Raw genomic sequence first — 8,368 nt, 5'->3', positions numbered from 1 at the left:
TTCGATTACTGCCGGTTGACCGACCGACCGACCGACCGACGGACCGAGAGCCAGCTGGCCAGTCAGCCAGTAAATAACCGGCGTGATGATTGATGGATGCGCGAAGCGAAACAGTTCCGCCATTCCACGGATTCTAAAATGGCCGCCGCTGGCCGGTGCTTTCTTTCATTCGGTGCCCCGTTTTTGTTCTGTCTCCACAACACCTAAACATCATTGCTACCCCGGAGGCTGGGGAGACGCTGGGGGGTCGAGGCCTTTGTTCTGCTTTGACACGAGCTTTTGACAGCGGGCGCAGTGCCTCGGGCCTGAGGCGAGGTCTCCTGGCAAGCCGGTGCTACCGTGCTGTTGATGCTGTTGTTGTTGCCATTGCTCCGTGCTCCAGATTCGTCGTCGTCGTGCACTGCGCGGTATGAAGACATACCGTCGGACATTGGTACTCTCGGTGTGGCCACACTCTCGGTGACCGACACTCGATTATCGATCGACAGTCGTCGTCCGGCGTGTTGACGGTCCGTGACGTAGTCTATCAGCATCTGTGTGTGTGCGTAAGAGAGAGACAACCGGACAAGACAGAACCCGGTCCCCGGTAGTAGTACTACCCGGCGGCGGACAGGGGGAGGACCGGTTCCAAATCGCGGACACACACCGTGGTGATGGTGGCACGCCCGGTTGACCGAGATTGCTGCGGCACTCTGGGCGCGCGCGCTCGTATGTGTCGTAATGTCTTCCGTGCTGTCGCGATCATGGTGCTAGTAGTCCACGTTGGAGCCGCCACGGACGCCACGACATGGCACGAAAAAAAAAACAACAACCAGTAGCAAGTCCAGTCCGTCGGTTGTCAGTCGGCGGTGGTGGCGGCGTAAAATAATAATCGAACAACGAGGTGAGAATGAGAGGCGCTGCCGCAGGCCATCATCTGGAGCGACCGAAGGACCGACGGAAGAAGTTTCTCCCCACCCGGAGGTAGAGGAAAAGGGGAACACGGGAAGGCGATGGATGGCTGGAGATGGTGTTTGACCTTGCTCGTCGCTCGCTCGCTCGGTTTGCTCTCGATTTCAAATTGCAGGCTGCTCCCTCCATTTTGCAAGATTACCAACCTCGACACAGCGAGACTGTGTCTGTGTGTGTCTGAGTGTGTGTGTGCACCTTGCCTTGAGGGGTTCCAGAGGAAATCAGAGTCATCCGGCCGTTGCCGCAGCAACCGCTGCCGTCGTAGTCGCCGGTCCGAAGGCCGCTCGTCCACCAAAGTGACGTTTCAGTTTACGGTGAAGCTCCTTCCCCGTCCCCCGAGGGATGAAATTACAGCGATCCGGAGCGATCGAGTTTCTAGTCCATTTCAGTTCCTCCCTCTCTCTCTCTCTCACCTTCCTTTTGCTTTCCTCTTTCGGTCTGCTGCAGTTTTTCTCCGTCAACGAGAGGATCGCGGCTCACTGGAAGCGTCAAGATGAATAATTGAGCTGGAAGCTGGCTGGAAAGTTCATCGTCAGTAGCGTCGTGTGTCACTTTTTGTCGCACAACGCGCCTCCCCCTCCGGACGAGGATCGACCACCACCATCATCTCCTCCTTCTCTGCAACGGCCTCGCGCATTCCACAAGCCCGGCACAGTCGAGTGTTTTCGCGCCGTTTCACTCTGACCACCGCACCGAATCTGTGTGTGTGTGTGTGTGTTTGTGGCCGCGTTGTGATGGAGATTTCGGAATGCAAAGAGTAATCATTGCATAAGTGGGCGAATGAGCTCCAGCGGCAGCCCCAACAGCAGCAGCCCCAGCAGCAGCACCACGGCCATCGTCGCCACCATGAGCGGGAGCATGAAAACCTAATATCGGGGATCGCAGTGGTCGGCGATCAGTGGCCGCGGTGGATCGTGGAAGAAACAAAAACCAAAAATTTACATTTCTCCATTCGCGTGGCGTCCGGGGCGCCATGGTGAGGAGTGTGAAGGGTGGGGGGACTAATTCACGATCAAATAGGAAAAGCTGCTTCCAGTTGCAGAGGAGTTGCTGCCAATAGGTTGCTGCTGCTGCTGCTGCTGGTGCCGCTGCTGTGGTAATTGGTATTAGTTCGTAATCAATTAACGGCCCGCAACCAGAAGTACGTAATTTCGCACTTCTGATGGCGATCGCTTATTGTTTCTACTCGTTTTGCTCGCACTCCCTCTCTCTCTCTCTCTCGATCGATGCCTGTATAGGTGCCAATAGGTTCGCGGCGAGAAAAGGGACTAAAACGGGGAGGGGAAGGTCGTTCTCCTTCTCCGTGCCGTGCCATGCCGTGCGCCGTGGTGCTGGACTGTCAGGAAGCCAATCTCGGCGTCTAAAACACGGAGCACGGACAGTGACTTATCGCTGCTGCTGCTGCTGCCGTGCGTTTGGAAAATGAGAATGGAGTGCGGGCGCCACCGCCACCACCACTGCACCTCCGCACCATGAAATGAATGAGGAAACTCATTGCAAACGAAAAGGGCACTCTTGGCCTCTCGTGTGTGCGTGTGTGTTGTTGTTGTGGTTGGTGACAGCGCGCGCTTCTGACGATGGAATGAGCGCGATAGCTATTGGCACCAACAGCACACAACAGCAGGCTGTGGAAAGTACGTAAAGTGAGGTTAAACGGCCAATCAAGCTAACGGTGCGGAACGCCAATTATCACATTAATATTAGTCTTCGTGAAAGGGGAGTAGAGCAGTGGATAGTGGGTTTGAACTTTGCATTTTTATTAATTACTGTAATGGTATGCGTTGGATTCAGAGTTTGAGATTATTTCCTAAATTTATTAATAAAAAAAAAACCCGATTAATGGCAGCCTAGGCGAGTGTGTGTGTTGGTGTGGCGTATGAAGTAAGAGAAGAAACTGTCATTTGGGCTCTTGTCTTGGCGGCGATGGCGACGGTGCGGTGACGTGACGCGATTGCCTGATTGATGCATAAACCACACGATGGACAGTATTGGGAAGGGACTCCCTATCTTCCTTCCATCAGGTGATTGCACTCGCGGGCTGCAGGCGTCCGCTAACCGTTTGTCACGGTATTGACGTGACGAGTGTGTGCACCGCACCTTCAAAATGGGCTTACGTGGTACGTGGCTGGCCGTGCATTGTATAACATTTAGATGCGTTCGTTTGCCGTGCTGGCGTTGGTAGCCCCAAACACCAAAGCGAATGCTTTTCGGTTCACTAGTTGCCTTCCCCACCACACCCACCCAGACAACATTCTTTCCTAATGATGAAAGCACTACTGCCACCGATGCCGCCGCTCGATGTTGAAAAAAGCTTACCCCTCGCGGTAAAACCACTCTCCGAAACCGACTCGCTCGAGACGGACTGGCTGCCAGGCTGGTTGGCTGGTTGGCCGACTCGTCTTCAACAACATTCACCCACTTTTGCTTCCCGGTCGACCGGAGTATCGAGCATAAATCAGCCCCGAGGACGGGGAGGGGGAGGGAGGGCAATCCATTCTCTTCCTCGCGTCCATTCGACGGACGGAATTCTATTCTCGACCATCGTCCATCCCGCCATCGTTTTATTGAGCAGCCGATTTATGGTCCACGATCAGAACAGAATGTAATGCGACAAAATGCTTCGACCAATAATGCAAATTCATCCAACCATCCACGGAGAGTGCGTTCACCTTTCGTGTGCGTTTCAGGGAGGGAGGGAAGGAGGGAAGGTGGCCATCGTATGCGGTAACCGCAACCCACGGTGATGGCACGATGGCGGAATATCAATGCAGTCTCGCAGCGCAGCAGAGATTTGAATGCGTCGCCGTTGCCGTCGCCGCCGCCCATGATGACGAGTCCCGAGAATTGTATAATATCGCGTCGCGTCGTACGTTCGTTCGTTCGAATTCGAAATGCAACACGGTGGGGAAAAATCTCGGCCACAAACTAGAGTGCGCCTCGAGAGAGAGAGAGAGATCGAGTGCCCGGGCGGTGCCCTAACGGAACCACATCCGTTTGTGAGGCGATCGCTGGAATCGTCTTTAATCGGGGTTCGTGTCTTGAAGTCTTTCGTTTACAACAGCTCAACGCTCAACGATCGTGCGATAAGCTTGCTGCATGACGCGCCCGCACACACGCACGAGCACGCATGTAAAGTGACCATTATGCTACGTGGCAGTCCGTTGGGTGACTTATTGAGGACAACAACTCGTTCGAGACAATGGACGTCGTGCGGTTCACGATCATTACGATCATTTCCTGGAAACTACACTCACTCCCTCCCGTGGTCGTGGTGCACGTATCGTCGTGGCCTACATCCGTATGATCCATGCCCGTGGGACTGTGGCCACTATGGCCATCTCGTGACGTGACGTGATGATGGACGTAACTGTCCCGCCCAAAAATGTGCTACAATCCTGGACCAGCGTCGACTTTGCAAAAATGACTTCAATGTCGAGGCAGGACACGCCGGCACGCAGGCACACAGGCACACTTCCTTCATTCCTGTCGGCGACTATGGCGCGTTTATGAGTATCACGATCGATCAAAAACGGGTTTTGGTTTTGGTGGCTGACATCCTAACCCCTCCTGGATTTCGACTCCCAAGCGTCGTCGTCTTCCCGGTCGTCGTATTACGTTTATTTGTTTTGTTGGTTGGCATGGCTGCCCGTGTAACCCTCGGGGTCCCATTTTTTGTGTTGTTGCTGTTGTTCCTGCTGGTGGGACGCGAAGTTTTGCGGCATTTTTTTTTTGGCGGTGCGACCGCCGGGTGCGTACGCGGCTGTTGATTATCTAACCGGAGATCGGAGCAGTAGGCGCAGGCGCAGCAGTCACGATGGCGCCCGGCCTTCTCGGATGGCGGCGATGGCCGTTCGTGTCGTTCGTCCGTCATCTCGTTCGATGAAAGTGAAATCTTGTCCGGCCATGCGATGGGCGTCGTCGCCATCGTCGTCGTGGTCGTCGTCGTCACCCATCGAATCCCATTATGCTGCATTATGTCAAACAATGTGAACGAACCTGGCCGGTACCTGGCCTACCGCCTGTGGCGGTTGCCATCCACCACGGTTGTCGAGCGACCAAGCGACCGGCCAAACGAACGATTGCATGCCCGGACAGCGGAACCTATGGCGTGCCCCTTGCTAGCCTCGCGAGTGCCAATGCACTCCAACATCCACCGACGCGGATGATGACGGGACCACGACCACGAAGACCACGAAGACCACGACGACGACGACGACGACAACGACGCCACTGACTGTGGTTTTGGCCACTGACGGCGTGGCGTGGATTTCTGCGAGCTCATTTTGCATAGATTTGATAATTGCGGTTGCACTCGGGCGTACCCGGGGACCACACCACCAACATCCACTTCCTGTCTGTCTCTGTATATGTGTGAGTTGCTATGTGTTGTGGCTATGAAGTGAGCGTTGCTCGCAGTAGGCGCTGGAGTAGGTGCTAAATCATGCTGACACTACTGGGCGGCCGAATGTCGCATGATGGACCGGGCATACCGCTGCGAATGTTGCTCGATGCCAATGCTAGGAGGGAGGGGGATCCCTTTCAGCAATTCCAAGTAGCACTACTCTGCCCTCCTGGCCGCTGGCCACCTTGCCACCCTAAAGTGGCAAAAAGCCACGGGAGCACGTGACGACGACGAGGAAAGCGAGCGAGTCAATCCTTTCACCTGCCACCTGGGCTGGGCTGTAGCCTTCGCCTGGTTCGCCTTCCGGGGAGGGAGGTGTGCGATTGTGCGGCCTTTTGGGGTTCACAAACCCCTGGTGATAACGGTGCTGGTGGTACGAGCTGGTGCTGTGCGACAGTTCCATTGCTGTTACGTCTTATCGCGTTCGCGGGAAAGGCGTTGGCAACCGGCGAATCGTTGGCGTCCTTTCAACCGCCAGTCGGACGCCGATTGTCCTGATTACATCATTGCCGGTCACTCAACCAACCAAAACCAGCCCTGATCCTGTTCCTGGAACAGGAGCTACGCGAAACGATCGACCAGATGCCGAGTTGCTGGTTTGCGAACCAGCAGCATCCGATCCGTGATGTTGCGGCGCGCTCAAAAGCCTTGACCTCAAAACGAGTTGCTTGCAGGGAGCCTGGGATGATTATGATCTTGTTTTTTTTTAGCGATACCCGGTGTGTGCAGCATAATTCACCAAACAACGAACCCTGCGTGGCGCGATCTGCATTTATGGATTATCATCATTTTCGTTACCATAAAATTTGCGGAATTGTGTTTCGTCCTTCGGCCTCGGTCGGTCTGATCGCGTTTAATAATTAGCCGGCCGGTAACCGATCATTTGGGTTTTACTGCTGTTACATAAAAAAGAAAAACTTGATCGCGATTTCGACGAAAGTGCATGGTAGGACAGTAGGTTTATGAGCAGAAGTTGTTGCCTTTTGAAACGTTAATTTGAGTAGAAACTGGATCGTGAGCTGGGCCGTGAAATGTTGCCAACATTTAGGTTCATTTGTGTTTCTAGATTGCTTTACCAATAGCTAAAGGCAATTAGCAGATTAGCCTGAGGAAACTAACCCACTCGAGGAATCGATCGAGAAGGACGAATTTGGGAATGTATAAAACGGATGTAGTAACCGTACTCACTAACAAACATCTCTGAGACTTGATCATCATTCTCCAGAAATGCCGATCCACTTTTGAGAGAAAGGTTTATTGCCCTCTGTTCCAGATTATAGGAATCTTAGCCAATTTACAGTGATAATTTCCATTTTCTAGCACTATTCACACTATGACACTTTTTTGGTCTAGAAACTGGCGAAACCATAAAAAGTATCAGTTTGTCTGTTTCGAAAATTGAATGCAGCTGCTCTATCAACTTTATCATCTAAAGCGTTGCTGGAGGTGACAAAATTATGTTGATTAGTTATTATCGTAAGCAGCTAAGAAAACGGGATAAGGTTCAAAACTGATTGAAGTAGTGTAAGAAAAGTAGCGACAGTTCTATCGCTAGACATTGTTTTAGGGGTACGGTACATTTTTCGCCAATATATGAGCCGCGAAACAACGCGAAGTTGTATGCATTGAACATCGATCTCAAAGACCCGCTTCGCATAAGCTGAGTGTATCATGAAAATGGAAGACAACAAATCAGTCTATAATGATCGCTTTGAACAGTTCGATCAGTAGACAGAGCACAAAAAGATCGAGAGCCTGGTAGGACTAAATTTAGCTGAAGTATCAATATTGATTCGCAAAGCATTGAATTGACGAACTGAAGGACAAACACTTTCACTTGCGACCACTGAAAGGATCCTCTGAGGCAGCCATTATACCATCCATCCTCAATTGTAGCACAGGAGACAGCAAGCAAGCAACGACAATAAATGTCTTCCATTGTGATCTACATTCTTTCAACAATTCGCACCACGGTACTGTATCAAATGCTTTATGTACTAGTCATATACCACTCGAAGGACAACGATTGAACTCCAGAAGTGCAGGATTCCATTCCACCAAGTAAGCAAATTCAAATTCCACGAACACGTTCGTTCTATTTTTAGCGCCACGACATCACCACGACCACCACCAGCACCACCAACCAGCAACGATGCTGCCGTCATCGGTAGCAACCTTCATAACGGAACCCGCGAGCCCTTGCCCAGCCACTTCCCGTTAGATCGCGTCGATTTGAATACCAGCGACTCCGGTGACAACGGAGATGCAAGGACGTGCGGGAGGACGCGAATTAATTTATGTAACCTGAGCGCCATGCTGTCCATGCCATGCCGGATCGGCCAAACGCCACGATGTTTCATAATGTTCACAATTCCTGGTTTACGACGCACGACGAGAGAAGGTCAGTTGGCGGAAATGGTGCGGATCGGATCCGTGGAAAAGCAAAAAGAAACACGTCAAGATCAAGAGCCCGTCCGATTGGTGGCCCGACGGCGCGCGACAACATCGCAAGGCGCTTGACCGCGATCACCAATTTCACGATCGAGTGCCAGTGTGTGTGTGTGTGCTCGGGCTAGTTACCTTTTCCTGCATAATTTCTAATTATTTGCCGCTACCGCGCGCACTGCAGCGGCACTGATTCCCGGCCAGATTGTTCACCTTTCTCGCCTGCAGCTGGATCTTGGGGTGGGAAAGGGACACCGATGACGACGGGTGTCTTTTGCCTTGATTGCCCCCTCTACCAGCGTCGTCGTCGGTTGTCAAACGATCGTTTTGTAAAGCGGAGCGGAGCGTCGCCAACATACCAGCAGCAGCGCACCGGTGCGCTATTTAGCGTCAGGGATAATTGTGTTTCGCGCGAACAAGCAAAAGAAAAACAAGATGAAAAGAGAGAAAGAGAGAGAGAAGAGGTAGAAGAAAGGGCCACGCCACTCGTCTCCTGCCTCCCTCCTTTCCACAAATAACCGTTTGACTACTACTACCACACCAGCAGCACCAGCAGCAGCAGCACGATCG

The sequence above is a fragment of the Anopheles darlingi genome, chromosome 2 (genome assembly GCF_943734745.1).
Source record: "Anopheles darlingi chromosome 2, idAnoDarlMG_H_01, whole genome shotgun sequence".
Taxonomy (NCBI): domain Eukaryota; kingdom Metazoa; phylum Arthropoda; class Insecta; order Diptera; family Culicidae; genus Anopheles; species Anopheles darlingi.
This window is presented reverse-complemented; position numbering follows the sequence as displayed.